This window comes from Entelurus aequoreus, linkage group LG09 (genome assembly GCF_033978785.1).
Source record: "Entelurus aequoreus isolate RoL-2023_Sb linkage group LG09, RoL_Eaeq_v1.1, whole genome shotgun sequence".
Taxonomy (NCBI): domain Eukaryota; kingdom Metazoa; phylum Chordata; class Actinopteri; order Syngnathiformes; family Syngnathidae; genus Entelurus; species Entelurus aequoreus.
This window is the reverse complement of record NC_084739.1, coordinates 25,084,716-25,101,977: the sequence shown is the minus strand read 5'-3', so window position 1 is coordinate 25,101,977 and position 17,262 is coordinate 25,084,716. Positions and strand designations below refer to the sequence as shown.

The 17,262-nt window shown below is 41.0% G+C and overlaps 1 protein-coding gene across 5 annotated transcripts in view; it reads right to left on the bottom strand.

Moving 5' to 3' along the window:
• Positions 1-17,262, bottom strand: part of pde10a (phosphodiesterase 10A) — a 228,080-nt gene that overhangs the window by 44,273 nt on the left and 166,545 nt on the right. The gene's annotated exons all lie outside the window — the stretch shown is intronic.

Sequence of the window (17,262 nt, the reverse complement as noted above, 5' to 3'; positions counted from 1 at the left end):
CTTGACGGACAGATATGGACTCCTTAGAATCACCCAGAATAACCCTGAAGATTCAGACCTTGAGCCTAGTAGACATTTATATTTCCAGCCCTATGAATGGTCCATCAACAACTGCTTCATTATGCAAGCAATACTCTTCAGACACATTTTAGAAGCCAGCCGCCCACATGTAAGCAGTCTGTGGTTACTATTCCAACCAGGTAATCTGAGTTGTAGAAATTAGATAATGCCATCCATCCATCCATTTTCTACCACTTGTCCCGTTCGGGGTTGCGGGGGGGTGCCTATCTCAGCTGCATTCGGGCGGAAGGCGGGGTACACCCTGGACAAGTCGCCACCTCATCGCAGGGCCAACACAGATAGACAGATAACATTCACACTCACATTCACACACTACGGCCAATTTAGTGTTGCCAATCAACCTATCCCCAGGTGCATGTCTTTGGAGGTGGGAGGAAGCCGGAGTACCCGGAGGGAACCCACGCAGTCACGGGGAGAACATGCAAACTCCACACAGAAAGATCCCGAGCGCAGGATCGAACCCAGGATAATGAAATAGGATTAATTTATCATGTTGAATTCATGCAATAATTCCTAAAGGAGGTGGCTGACAGAAGCATGCTGTCTAAATTTACATCCATAATGTCCATGTTCGAGGCCCAGAGTACCTCCTTCAGTCTTTGACCCACAGCCATAAGACTCTACAACACACTATGTAAATACTGTAATCTTTTTTTTCTTGGGTGTGCAAAATGTATGCTCAGTGTGCAATATGGTGTCACAATAGCGTTTTTCATATTTGCAGATAGTACAATCCTTTGGTGTACAACATGTACTGTATATAAACACTGAATGTGCATAGGTGGTGTGAGTGTATCATTACTTCTCATTTTAGTCCTATACCTTTCTTTCTTTCTTACTGTATGTAAAATCTGCACTGCAACCACAGAATTTCTCCATTGTGGGATGAATAAAGTCTCTCCTACTGACAAATCTGGTGAATTTAAAGGCCTACTGAAATGATTTTTTTTTTATTTAAACAGGGATAGCAGATCCATTCTATGTGTCATACTTGATCATTTCGCGATATTGCCATATTTTTGCTGAAAGGATTTAGTAGAGAACATCGACGATAAACTTCGCAACTTTTGGTCGCTGATAAAAAAAGCCTTGCCTGTACCGGAAGTAGCGTGACGTCACAGATTGAAAGGCTCCTCACATTTCACCATTGTTTACACCAGCAGCGAGAGCGATTCGGACAGAGAAAGCAATGATTACCCCATTAATTTGAGCCAGGATGAAAGATTTGTGGATGCGGAACGTGAGAGTGAAGGACTAGAGTGCAGTGCAGGACGTGTTTTTTTTAGCTCTGACCGTAACTTAGGTACAAGCTGGCTCATTGGATTCCACACTCTCTCCTTTTTCTATTGTGGATCACGGATTTGTATTGTAAACCACCGCGGATACTATATCCTCTTGAAAATGAGAGTCGAGAACGCGAAATGGACATTCACAGTGACTTTTATCTCCACGACAATAAGTCGGCGAAGCACTTTAGCTACGGAGCTAACGTGATAGCATCGGGCTTAACTGCAGATAGAAACAAAATAAATAAACCCCTGACTGGAAGGATGGACAGAAAATCAACAATACTATTAAACCATGGACCTGTAACTACACGGTTAATGCTTTCCAGCCTGGCGAAGCTTAACAATGCTGTTGCTAACAACGCCATTGAAGCCAACTTAGCAACGGGACCTCAAAGAGATATGCTAAAAAAATATGGAGGCGCTTCACGGCGGCAGCTTCTTGCATGCGCTCTTGGAAGTGTAGACCGATTTGGCAAAATACCCATCAATTCAGTCATTTTCATGGCTGGCTCACAAGCTTGTTCACTCCGTGATCACTTACGATTCTGGATGTGGAGAGATCGGGCCATTTTGGGCTGAAAGATGCGTGTACGGTGGACCTACTCGCTAGCTTGGGAATTCTTTGCGAGCTACATCCAGCAGTGGCCTTTGAAGCAGCGGGGTCCACTACCAGCGGAGACCGTCAACGAAAGAGACGTAAGCGGTGCGCTCGGAAGCAGAAGCGGGGATGTCGGGCGGGGCTAACAACAAAGCTAAAGGCGTTGTTGTTAGCGGGGCTAACGAAAAAGCTAAAAGCTAATCCTCAAAGAAGCGCTAATAAGGAGTCTGTTAAGCTAGAACTAGCCAGTGCCAGGCTGGATAATCCCTGCACACATAGCAATTCTCTTAGAATAATATACAACTCACATAATGTTTTTTCTGCGTCAGAGGTGGACATGCATTTTACTGAGGTGGCAAACAATCTAAAAATTCCTGTCATATCAATTCCTAGATATGGTCGAAATTATTTAAAGTGCACTACGCATAATAAACGTAACATTATTAATATTGCTACTACGGATACTTTCAACAAAAACTCCTCAAAACAGCCCACTACCTATAATATGGGCTTTTTATACATAAGATCATTGTCTTCCAAAACGTTATTAGTTAATGAAGTCATTAGAGACAACAATCTTGATGTCGTTGGTCTAGCCGAGACCTGGCTCAAACCAGACACATTTTTTGCGTTGGGTGAGGCGTCTCTTCCTGGCTATACGGGAACGCATATTGCCCGTCCCATTAAAAGGGGTGGGGTAGTTGCACTAATATACAACAAAAACTTTAGCCTTACCTCGGACCTAAATAATAAATATAACTCGTTTGAGGTGCTCACTATGAGGTTTGTCACACCGCTGCCTCTGCACCTGGCTGTCATCTACCGCCCCCCAGGGCCCTATTCGGACTTCATCAATGCATTTTCAGAGTTTGTTGCTGATCTAGTGACGCACGCCGACAATATAATCATAATGGGAGACTTTAACATCCATATGAATACCCCATCGGACCCTCCATGCGTGGCGCTCCAGACTATAATTGATAGCTGTGGTCTTACACAAATAATAAATGAACCCACGCATCGCAACGGTAATACGATAGATCTAGTGCTTGTCAGGGGTGTCACCACCTCCAAAGTTACGATACTCCCGTACACTAAAGTAATGTCCGATCATTACCTTATAAAATTCGAAGTTCTGACTCATTGTCAACAAACTAATAATAATAATAATAACTACTATAGCAGCCGCAACATTAATGCTGCCACAACGACGACTCTTACTGACCTACTGCCTTCGGTAATGGCACCATTCCCAAATTATGTGGGCTCTATTGATAACCTCACTAACAACTTTAACGACGCCCTGCGCGACACCATTGATAGTGTAGCAGCGCTAAAGCTAAAAAGGGCCCCTAAAAGGCGTACCCCATGGTTTACAGAAGAAACTAAAGCCCAGAAATTATCATGTAGAAAGCTGGAACGCAAATGGCGTGCGACTAAACTTGAAGTTTTCCATCAAGCATGGAGTGATAGTTTAATAACTTATAAACGCATGCTTACCTCAGCTAAAGCTAAATATTACTCAAATCTCATCCACCTCAACAAAAATGATCCTAAATTTTTGTTTAGTACAGTAGCATCACTAACCCAACAAGGGACTCCTCCCAGTAGCTCCACCCACTCAGCAGATGACTTTATGAATTTCTTTAATAAGAAAATTGAAGTCATTAGAAAAGAGATTAAAGACAATGCATCTCAGCTACAACTGGGTTCTATTAACACAGATACGACTGTATATACGACGGACACTGCCCTCCAAAATAGTTTCTCTCTCTTTGATGAAATAACATTGGAGGAATTGTTAAAATGTGTAAATGGGACAAAACAAACAACAGGTTTACTTGACCCAATTCCTGGGAAACCTATCAAGGAGCTTTTTGTATTATTAGGTCCATCAGTGTTAAATATTATAAACTTATCACTTTCCTCTGGCACTTTTCCCCTAGCATTCAAAAAAGCGGTTATTCATCCTCTACTCAAAAGACCTAACCTCGATCCTGACCTCATGGTAAACTACCGGCCGGTGTCCCACCTTCCGTTTATCTCGAAAATCCTCGAAAAAATTGTCGCACAGCAGCTAAATGAACACTTAGCGTGTAACAATCTCTGTGAACCTTTTCAATCCGGTTTCAGGGCAAATCACTCTACGGAGACAGCCCTCGCAAAAATGACGAATGATCTATTGCTAACGATGGATTCTGATGCGTCATCTATGTTGCTGCTTCTTGATCTTAGCGCCGCTTTCGATACTGTTGATCATAATATTTTATTAGAGCGTATCAAAACGCGTATTGGGATGTCAGACTTAGCCTTGTCTTGGTTTAACTCTTATCTTACTGACAGGATGCAGTGTGTCTCCCATAACAATGTGACCTTGGACTATGTTAAGGTAACGTGCGGAGTTCCCCAGGGTTCGGTTCTTGGCCGTGCACTCTTTAGTATTTACATGCTGCCGCTAGGTGACATCATACGCAAATACGGTGTTAGCTTTCACTGTTATGCTGATGACACCCAACTCTACATGCCCCTAAAGCTGACCAACACGCCGGATTGTAGTCAGCTGGAGGCGTGTCTTAATGAAATTAAACAATGGATGTCCGCTAACTTTTTGCAACTCAACGCTAAGAAAACGGAAATGCTGATTATCGGTCCTGCTCAACACCGACATATATTTAATAATACCACCTTAACATTTGACAACCAAACAATTAAACAAGGCGACTCGGTAAAGAATCTAGGTATTATCTTCGACCCAACTCTCTCGTTTGAGTCACACATTTAGAGTGTTACTAAAACGGCCTTCTTTCATCTCCGTAATATCGCTAAAATTCGTTCCATTTTGTCCACAAACGATGCTGAGATCATTATCCATGCGTTCATTACATCTCGTCTCGATTACTGTAACGTTTTATTTTCGGGCCTCCCTATGTCTAGCATTAAAAGATTACAGATGGTACAAAATGCGGCTGCTAGACTTTTGACTAAAACAAGAAAGTTTGATCATATTACGCCTATACTGGCTCACCTGCACTGGCTTCCTGTGCACCTAAGATGCGACTTTAAGGTTTTACTACTTACGTATAAAATACTACACGGTCAAGCTCCTGCCTATCTTGCCGATTGTATTGTACCATATGTCCCGGCAAGAAATCTGCGTTCAAAGAACTCCGGCTTATTAGTGATTCCCAGAGCCCAAACAAAGTCTGCGGGCTATAGAGCGTTTTCTATTCGGGCTCCAATACTATGGAATGCCCTCCCGGTAAAAGTTAGAGATGCTACCTCAGTAGAAGCATTTAAGTCTCATCTTAAAACTCATTTGTATACTCTAGCCTTTAAATAGACTCCCTTTTTAGACCAGTTGATCTGCCGTTTCTTTTCTTTTCTTTTCTACTCTGCTCCCAACCCGGGGTGGACCACTAGCCTGTTCATCGGATGGGGATATCTCTACGCTGCTGACCCGTCTCCGCTCGGGATGGTTCCTGCTGGCCCCACAATGGACTGGACTTTCGCTGATGTGTTGGACTTTCACAATATTATGTCAGACCCACTCGACATCCATTGCTTTCGGTCTCCCCTAGAGGGGGGGGGGGGGTTACCCACATATGCGGTCCTCTCCAAGGTTTCTCATAGTCATTCACATTGACGTCCCACTGGGGTGAGTTTTCCTTGCCCGTATGTGGGCTCTGTACCGAGGATGTCGTTGTGGCTTGTACAGCCCTTTGAGACACTTGTGATTTAGGGCTGTATAAATAAACATTGATTGATTGATTGATAAAAACATTAGCTATCCACCTACGCCAGCCAGCCCTCATCTGCTCATCAACACCCGTGCTCACCTGCGTTCCAGCGATCGACGGAGCGACGAAGGACTTCACCCGATCATCCATGGGGTCGGCGGCTAGCGCCGGATAGAGCGTCTGCTATCCAAGTCAAAGTCCTCCTGGTTGTGTTGCTGCAGCCAGCCGCTAATACACCGATCCCACCTACAACTTTCTTCTTTGCAGTCTTCATTGTTCATTAAACAAATTGCAAAAGATTCACCAACACAGATGTCCAGAATACTGTGGAATTTTGCAATGAAAACCGAGCTTTTTGTATTGGATACAATGTGTCCGAATACTTCCGTTTCAACGATTGACGTCACGCGCATACGTCATCATACATAGACGTTTTAAACCGGAAGTTTAGCGGGAAATTTAAAATTGCACTTTGTAAGTTAACCCGGCCGAATTGGGATGTGTTGCAATGCTAAGATTTCATCATTGATATATAAACTATCAGACTGCGTGGTCGGTAGTAGTGGGTTTCAGTAGGCCTTTAACAAGTTAACCGGTGTGTGCAGTAAGTTAACCCATTGTTACCCATGTTTGGAAACATTTCATGTCAGTAGGTTCATTCCAACCAACAGATAAGTGAATATAGCACTCCAGTGACCACACCCGGTGTTGATATCACTGAGCACACATTTAACACCTGGAAACCAATTAGTCTATAAAACACAAGTAGCAGATAAATCGATGTCATGGATGCCAGCTCGTGCGGCTATGCAATGGGACGTTGTGTAAATCTCACTATGCTTTCAGAGCTGCGCTGGGCAGTGATGGGCCGCCCAGGGCTTTATGCTCATTGGCTAGCACTGCTCTGTTTAACTCTCCATCAGTGGGGATGCGTGACCGGCATCTTCAGGACCGTGTGGGATAACCACCAAGGCCGCAACGATTAGCCGACATAATTGACCATGTCGATTATAAAAATTTGTCGACTATAATAATAAATAATTACAGCTAAATAAAAGTACTAGATCAAGATACTTTTTACACAGTAAATTTTGCCCTTTAAGTCTGTTGATTTTTTTTTTTTTACTGTGGTTATATACTTTTTGTAATAAAGTCAGTTTATTTATCAGTATTTTGTTTCATTTGTTACAATTGAAGTTGCCATATTAAGTTTTAAAAAATGAGTTAAAATTAAGTCGCGGACTCATCGTCAAAGTCAATTGTGTACAGAAGACCATTAAGCAATAATCGTTTGACTAGTCGACAAATTTAAAAAAATCATCGCTGACTTGTCGACTATTAAATTAATCATTAGTTGCAGCCCAAATGACCAATGTTACATCTACAATATACTATGGCCATCTTAATGTTCTTCAGTGTTTCTAGACTTCAAGGCCATGAGGAAATTAATAAATCAAAAGAATGACTACAGGACTCAAATTGTAGATTTACACTTCCTCTACTTTTCCTCAGGAAGTCATTTGTTTTAATTATAATGCTATTAAAAACTAAATCCAAAAATAAATCATTCAACTTGACAAGTACACAATTCTAAGACCTCTCTGGCAAATTCCTGTTGGGATTTGATACTGTTGGGGAGACAGTAAACAATTTGAATATTGACTTTGGATGTCGACGCTGACAATATGTGATGATAACCACTGATAACGTTAGTGGATTTATATTTTGGGAGTGCTACTTGGGATGAAAATAAAACCATTCACACAGTTTGAGCAGTCTTTAGCGAACATGAGTCAACAGAGCACAAGAACAGAACAGCTCCGATCTCTTTGATAACATTTCATGTGATCCAACCATGCAAAGCCTCGGGTGCATTGAAGAAAGAAAAAAAAAGATCTACTGAAGTGCTGAGTCAAGCTGGTGCGAGCTTTGAAACCACCCTCTGCGCATGTGAAGAAAGAATTACAGGCGGCCACATTGTTTGCTGTTTTAAAAACATGCCTCCCTGAGTTTCCTAACTTAGCCGTGAGAGCTATTTTAGAGTGAAGCCCTGGCCGGGTGTGACGTCAAACCGAAGACAGGGGAGCTGCATTTAAAGAATGCAAACGCTTGGAGGGAAAAAAACCCGTCTTTTTGAGGCAGTTTGTTTTCGTAATGGAAACCAACTTGAACCAATTATACACACATTTCCTGTTGTAAAATAGTTTTCAGGTTTGATATGCAACGGAAAAGGAGCATAACGCCACCAAACACTTGCACCGAGGAATTATTTCTTGAAGAAAGACTTTGAATTACAATGGGATTTCAAAAAGTGCTGACAGGGAAGTGCAGTCTGACGCAATATTGTATACAACGCTACATGGGATGTGAAACTGTGCAAGGAAGACTGGGCTGCAATGCAATAGCTGAAGAAACAGACGAAAATGCAACACTCAGATGTATTGTAATCTTCCGCCATGTTTGCACTGACAGCTTTCGCAGAAGTCAGAGACCATATGTCCCAGTGATATAAAAACTAGTACGCTTTAATAGCATCCCATATTTTCAGAAACCTGCTATGCTTTCAGTAAACACAGGAGGAGAAGGCAGGCAGGCGTGTTCTCAGAAATGATTTAGCCAAATTCATATGTATAGCAGAGTTAGTATGAACATTGGTAACACTTTAGTATGGGGAAGATATTCACCATTAATTACTTACTTATTAACATGCAAATTAGTAACATATTTGCTCTTAATTAGTCATTATTAAGTACTTTGGGGGCGGTATGGCGTAGTGGGTAGAGCGGCCGTGCCAGAAACCTGAGGGTTGCAGGTTCGCTCTCCACCTCTTACCATCCAAAATCACTGCCTTTGTGTCCTTGGGCAGGACACTTCACCCTTGCCCCCGGTGCCCCTCACACCGGAGAATGAATGATGAATGAATGAGTTGTAAAAATGAATGATGGGTTCTCACTTCTCTGTGAAGCGCTTTGAGTGTCTAGAAAAGCGCTATATAACTCGAATCCATTATTATTATTATTACTTATTAATGCCTTATTCTGCATGGCCTTATTATACAACCAATAAGCCAGTAACTAAGAGTCTTCCCTCAATAACCTCAGAATTATTGCTTATTAGTAACCCTAACCCTAACCCTAACCCTTATATGTTCCCCTAGTGTCCAAATAACTCTAAATTAAGTCTTTGTTACTTAGAATATGTTCCCCATACTATAGTGTTACCTGAACATTATATGTAAAATGTATTAGTTTGAATGCTCTTTAGTTTGTAGTCTCACATAAAATTAACTTACCATCAACTAGGGATGTAACGATAAACAATACTAATGATAACCGCGGTAAAACTCTTGATGGTAGTTTTACCATTTTAAATGAAAATGATCAAAAACACGTGATTGATAACTACACTTTGATTATCTCACAGAGCTTGCAAGCTTCACTGCTAACATGAATACAAGAGACATGTATTTCCCCATTAAGAAACAACATCCAACCATTTTTCTACCATTTGTTCCTTACAGGGTCGCGGGGGATGCTGGAGCCTATCTCAGCTGCATTCGGGCGGAAGGCGGGGTACACCCTGGACAAGTCGCCACCTCATCACAAGGCCAACACAGATAGACAGACAACATTCACACTCACATTCACACACAAGGGCCAATTTAGTGTTGCCAATCAACCTATCCCCAGGTGCATGTTTTTGGAGGTGTATGCCGATCCAAACTACAAATGTACTACTGCCTGAGCAACTAAGGTATTCAATTGTGCACATTGACCCTACAAGCTGTACAGAGTGATCAATCTATATCACAGGTGTCAAACTCAAGGCCCGGGGCCGAGTTCTGGCCCGCCACATCATTTTATGTGGCCCGCAAAAGCCTGAAAAAAATGGGTTTCAATAAAATCCTTTTTTTTTTTTTTTTTTACTAAATGCATTAGTTTTTTCAATTTTGACAGAAAAAAAATGCATATTTTAAACTTTAATATTATCTGATCATGCCAATTATATTATTATATACTGTGTTGCAAAACTATTTTTGTGAGCTAAAAACAAATAGTTAAATATCTGCTTGTCACCTTTATTTATGATTTTAAAGCAAGTTAAACATAAAAAAAATCTAATAATCAAATGCATACGCATTTCGATTAATCATGATTAATCACAGGTTATCACCTGCATGCATAATGTAAAATAATTGGCCCTCTGAAAGCAGCCATTACTGCGATGTGGCCCTCAATGAAAACGAGTTTGACACCCCTGATATATATTCTGCGAGGAATATGACACAAAAGCTGTTTTTATTGTGCGTTAAAGGACCGCTGAACAGAGTAGTACCAGAACACTCTTATCAGTGAAGCAAAAGTAACACAAAACATGTAAAAAAGTGCGCTTTCTATCAATAGGTATATTTATTTTAGTTATTTGAAAAAAAACAAAGATTTCAGTACAAGTACTTTTTGAGCACATTTAACAACACAGCGATAATAATGATAACCGTAATAATTTTACTCACAATAACCATGATAGGAAATACAATTAATTGTAATCGTTACATACCTACAATCATTAAAGGAAAGCTGGGAATATTTTTGCCAAATTTTAAGTATGCTGGATTAAGACCTCTCACAGAGGACGTGTCTAATTTGCAGGATCCTTGACAGGAGCTTTATTGATCTGCCGCCACAGCTACACCATTCCCAACAGCACAGTGAGCGGGCAGTGACTCAGCACTCGATATGCGTCAGCCTGGCAGTGGTCTGGCATTGACCTCGTTAACGAGAACATGCTGGCTATAATAGAGGTCTTCTGCTGCATTCTAGGAAACGGAGACGTCGAGCATTTCAGACCTCCAACGAGAAAAAGTTGACTCAAACTGCTCTATTCTGTCTTAACTGACCTGAATAATCTGAAATTGCACAACAACAATGGCGGCAATGAAAGAATGGTTAGACATACTGTTGTAGCGATACCAATATTTTGGTACCAGTACTAAAATTATTTCGATACTTTTCTAAATAAAGGCGACCACAAAAAAATTGCATTATTGGCTTTACTTTAACAAAAAATCGTACGGTACATTAAACATATGTTTCTTATTTCAGTTAAGTCCTTAAATAAAATAGTGAACATACAAGAATACTTGTATTTTAGTAGTAAATAAGGCTCCTAATTAGTCTGCTGACATATGCAGTAACAGTCATTTATAATTTTATTATTTTGTCAACATTATTCAGGACAAGTGGTAGAAAATGAACTATTATTCTACATGTTTATTTACTGTTAATATCTGCTTACTTTCTCTTTTAACATGTTCTGTCTACACTTCTGTTAAAATGTAATAATCACTTATTCTTCTGTTGTTTGATACCTTACATTAGTTTTGGATGATACCCCAAATTTGGGTATCAACCCGATACCAAGTAGTTACAGGATCATACATTGGTCGTATTCAAAGTCCTCATGTGTCCAGGGACATATTTCCTGAGTTTATAAACATAATATACATTAAAAAAAAAACGAAGATTTTGTGATGCCAAAAAATATCGACGTTATCATAGTATTATCGACTAGATACGTGCCTGTACTTGATCTCATTACACTGGATGTTAGGTGTAGATCCACCAATGGCATTTGTTTACATTGTGACGCCGGTGTGCTACGGTATGTGGTGAAACATGTTTATCTATTCCTCGTCCTGCAGGGATAATACTTGTAAGAAACGTACTTTATTTGTCGCCATGGAGGCGAGGATTAGTGATTTAGAAGTAGCTAAAACACTGCTGACATTGGATGGAAGTTAGCCGCTAGCTAGCTAGGACCGGTACGTTTCAGAGGCGATATAGTACCGAAAATTATTCATTAGTATCGCGGTACTATACTAATGCCGGTAAACCGTACAACCCTAGTTAGACATCAAAGAAGGGCGTTCTGACAATAGACCAATCGTACCGGGCCCACTCAAAACCTTAAAGTACAGTACGCTTTCCCTCTTTTGGCACGATTGGAAGAGGTAGTCCGAGGCCTCAGCACAATTCCACGCACACGCAACGCAGCTGAGTCATAGAATGTGTTGCGGTGGGGCATGGTGATGTGTTTGTGATCCCAGAAAGCAGAGGACGGCAGTCAAAGTGCAGGTAAGGTGAGTCTTTAATTCCCTATGCCTACCAGCATGCTGCTGGTAGGCGGAAGTTAAACTCGAGGCAAAAACGTAGCATAGTAGATTATCATGAAAAGTAAACGGTAGCAAAGGTTGGCAAGAAAACGTAACAGTCGCTTATGGCGAGCAATAATCCCACGATGAGTAAATGGTGAGACAGGTATATAAAAGGGCCCGATTGGTGTTGGCTGCAGGTAGGGGCACTAATCAATAAACAGAGTCCGGTGTGTATACTCAGCGCTCCTATAGCAACAAGAAAGTAAACAAAGGAAGACAAGGAGCACTGGGAACACAAAACAAAGGGAACACCACAACCAAACCAAAACAAGGTATGACCTGTGTGACAGGTCATGACACGGTATTTCCCATATGTTAGTACTTTTATTTTTATTTTATTTTTTAGATTTTTGCGATACACTTCATCTGCGTTCCACCAACAATCACCTGCTTTCCCCTCCTCATAGAACCCAGCACCAAACCTGGGGGAAGCATGTCTTCTCCATCTCTGCCCCCACCTTCTGGAACTCTCTCCCCCTTTCCATCCGTTCATGTCACAATCCCACAATGTTCAAAAGACTATTAAAAACCCACCTTTTCAAATCTGCTTTTAGAACTGGACAAACAATTTCATAACCCAAAGTTATTTTTCATTTTGCCCATTTTTACTGGTTGTTTTATTATTAAATCAATCAAAGTTTATTTATATAGCCCTTAATCACAAGTGTCTCAAAGGGCTGCACAAGCCACAATGGCATCCTCGGCTCAGATCCCACATCAGGGCAAGAAAAAACTCAACTCATTATTACACTGTATGTGCTGTTATGATTATGATCATGTTTTATTTTGATTATTGTGTAAGTGTTTTTAAATGTGCCTTTTAAGAGCGCTGTATAAATAAAATGAATAATAATTATTTGTATTATTATTATTATTATATACGCGCTGCCATCTCTCCAATCATGTTACACAAAATACTGACCACATTTTTTGTTTTAGAATTAAACTCTGAGGTTTGAGCACCAGACTTCCTTAGCTAGTCAACACACAGTGCAGACCAGCAGACTGGTCGACGAGTACAAAATTAGTTGTCAATATCAATTTTCACAGAATTTGTTGGCTATATGCATGTAAGTACTACTTAGTGGCCTAGTGGTTAGAGTGGCCGCCCTGAGATCGGTAGGTTGTGAGTTCAAACCCCAGCCGAGCCATACCATCCATCCATTTTCTGCCGAGCCATACCAAAGACTATACAAAATGGGACCCATTACCTCCCTGCTTGGCACTCAGCATCAAGGGTTGGAATTGGGGCTTAAATCACCAAAAATTATTCCCGGGCGCAGCCATCGCTGCTGCACCGCTGCTGCCCACTGCTCCCCTCACCTCCCAGGGGGTGATCAAGGGTGATGGGTCAAATGCAGAGAATAATTTTGCCACACCTAGTGTGTGTGTGACAATCATTGGTACTTTAACTTTAATTAACATTTGCTATCAATGTCAATTTTGTTCCGTTAAAATCTAGTTTGGTAAAGCTTAAAACAATTGCGATGCTAATATTCGTCGGGATGTCCTGTTGTATGTTAGCATAAAGCTAGTGTCATATGAGTCAATTAAGGTTTATCCTGTATGGTTCAATTAGTTTTTTTCAGTTTACGCCAAGCTGTATTGTTGGTTTAACATGATTCCTACATGTATGTGCACTTCCTGTGTATATTAATGTACTTCTTTACAGTAATGTCATTGTAAAGACTATCAATAAGCAATCTCAAGATGGAAATGTTTCCTTCTCTAATTTAATCAATTGTTTATCTATAAGTAGAAGCATTTAAGTCCCATCTTAAAACTCATTTGTATACTCTAGCCTTTAAATAGACCCCCTTTTTAGACCAGTTGATCTGCCGTTTCTTTTCTTTTCTCCTCTGCCCCCCTCACCCTTGTGGAGGGGGAGTTACACAGGTCCGGTGGCCATGGATGAAGTGCTGGCTGTCCAGAGTCGGGACCCGGGGTGGACCGCTCGCCTGTGCATCGGTTGGGGACATCTCTGCGCTGCTGACCCGTCTCCGCTCGGGATGGTTTCCTGCTGGCCCCACTATGGACTGGACTCTCACTATTATGTTAGATGCACTATGGACTGGACTTTCGCTGATATGTTGGATCCACTATGGACTGGACTTTCACAATATTATGTCAGACCCACTCGACATTCATTGCTTTCGGTCTCCCCTACAGGGTGGGGGATTACCCACATATGCGGTCCTCTCCAAGGTTTTTCATAGTCATTCACATCGACGTCCCACTGGGGTGAGTTTACCTTGCCCTTATGTGGGCTCTGTACCGAGGATGTCGTTGTGGGTTGTGCAGCCCTTTGAGACACTTGTGATTTAGGGCTATATAAATAAACATTGATTGATGGATTGATTGATAAGCCAAACTAAATTCCGACATTCACGGAGGGCAGGACAATATAAACCTGGGGTGTACAAAGTGCAGCTGGTGTTACATTTTAGTAATTATATACACAGCCACAATTGAAAAATATAGCAAAAAGATATAATATAACATGAAATAGCTATGTTGATATTAGGGGTATAACGGTAAACGCTTTAATGATAATCACAGTAAAACATTTAAATAAATTAAAATGATCGAAAAATCGTGATTGATAACTGCACTTTGATAAATTCACGGACTGAATGGCGCCAGCTCGATAGCTTAAATGCTAACATAAAAATAAGACACATTAACGTCTTTCACAATTAAGAAACAACACACCCCACGCTTAACTTATATAAACACATTTCTGTCTGAGCAACTACGCTATTGAATTGTGCACATTGAAACTGCAAGCTGTGCTCTCTTATAACAAAGTGATCGTTCTATATCTGAGACAGAGGTGCTTTTATGGTGTGTTCAAGGACCGCTAAACAGACCGGGATGCCACAACGCCCACCAGAAGTAATAAATAAAATTAATAGATATAATTTGTTACGTGCTTTTCATTTAAATACATCTTAAAGTGCTAAAGCACAAACCCATTTTTAATACAATAGAAGCTTAGCAATTAAAACAGATGAAATACTAAGTAAGACTAAAACACTATCGGTGAAGCATAAAAAACACAAAACATGCAAAATAGTGGGTTTATTTTAGTTGTAAAAAAATAACTTCGCCAAAAGATTTCATTATGTGTATAAGTACTTTTTAAGTACATTAAAAAATACAGCGGTAATAATAACCGTGATAATTATGGTCAAGATAACCGTGGTATGAAATCTACTTAACAGTACATCCATAGATGATACTAATACCAAGGCTCCTGAAGGAAGTAGGGATCAGAGGACAGGCCCAACGGAAGACAATTAAAGAACTTGCCACCGCAGCAGAACGGAGCATTCACTTGCTGTGGCTGAAACGCAGGGATGCAGCATGGGCTGCCAAATAACCATTAGTGTCACCATGCGACACACACCCAGGTCTGATCAGCCTGTGGTGGGCCAACCTCGGCAGAGGGTGTCTTGTGATGAATGGCCGAAACACCCAATGACGTCGGGGAAAACAACTGAAGATGTGTCGTACTGGTGGCACCCCGTGATTATTGCCAAATTCCACCCCACCCAAGAGGACATCGCCAACCCCATCCAATTGTTGTGCTGAATATTTAGGGGTCTTTAACAACCAGTCCTATTAAGAATCCTATTAGCAGCACCTCCAAAAACATTGGCAACACTAAATTGGCCCTAGTGTGTGAATGTGAGTGTGAATGTTGTCTGTCTATTGGTGTTGGCCCTGCGATGAGGTGGCAACTTGTCCAGGGTGTACCCCGCCTTGCCCCCGAGCACAGCTATGACCTATGGTCATGAGCTTTGGGTTATGACCTAAAGGACAAGATCACGAGTACAAGCGGCCAAAATGAGATTCCTCCGTCGGGTGGCGAGGCTCTCCCTTAGAGATAGGGTGAGCAGCTCTGTCATTCGGGATTAGCTCAGAGGAGCCAGATGAGGTGGCTTGGGCATCTGATCAGGGGAGGTGTTTAGGACACGTCCAACCGGCCATGGGGATACCCCGAGAGGAGCTGGACAAGGTGACTGGGAGTGGCAAGTCTGGGCTTCGCTGCCTATGCTGCAGCCCCTGCAACCTGACCGCGGATAAGTGGAAGAAGATGGATGGATATGTATATATTAGGGTTGTACGGTATACCTGTACAAGTATATTACAGGGATACTATTGATTCATATTCAGTACTATACCGCCTCTGAAAAGTACCGGTCCGCCACCGCCCCCGCGCTCCGTCGTCATCACGTCATGTCATTGCTGGTTTAAGAGCAGTCAACCATGATCGGTAGCACATAATCACGAAGTACTTACAAACAGACAATGTGTGTAGACAGAAAAGGGAGAATGGACGCATTTTGGCGTAAAAACTAACGATAAAGGTGAAGCTATAACACTGAAACGCCCACCGGAAGAGGTGCTTTAAGACATGGCTAGCCAGCTAGCGGCTAATGTCCTGCCCCAGTCGGCAGTGTTTTACCTATTTCTAAATCACTAATCCTCGCCTCCATGGCAACAAATAAGGTAAGTATTCTAACAAGTATCATCCCTGCAGGACGAGATAAAGCCAGGACGAGAATAGCTAAACATGCTTAACTACACACCGTAGTTCTCCGGCGTCAAAATGTAAACAAACGCCATGGGTGGATCTACACCTGACAGCCACTGTAATAAAACCAAGTACAGGAGCGTATCTAGTCAATACTACTATGATTACAACAATATTTTTTAGCATCACAAAATCTTTTTTGTTTTTTAAAATGTTTATTATGTTTATAAACTTAGGAAATATGTCCATGGACACATGAGGACTTTGAATATGACCAATGTATGATCCTGTAATTACTTAGTATCGGATTGATACCCAAATCTGTGGTATCATCCAAAACTAATGTAAAGCATCCAAACAACAGAAGAATAAGTGATTATTACATTTTGACAGAAGTGTAGATATAACATGTTAAAAGAGAAAGTAAGCAGATATTAACAGTAAATGAACATGTAGATTAATGATTCATTTTCTACCACTTGTCCTTAATAATTTCGACAAAATAATAGAATAGAATATCATACAATATGTTACTGCGTATGTCAGCGGCTAAATTAGGAGCTTTTGTTTGCTTACCAGTTGTCTTGTATGTTCACTATTTTATTTAAGGACAAACTTGCAATAAGAAACATAATTTTTTTTGCACCTTAAGATTTTTTGTTGAAATAAAGCCAATAATGCAATTTTTTGTGGGCCCCTTTATTTAGAAAAGTATCAAAAAGTACAGAAAAGTATCGAAATACATTTTGGTACCGGTACTGATACCCTAGTATATATATATATATATATATATATATATATAT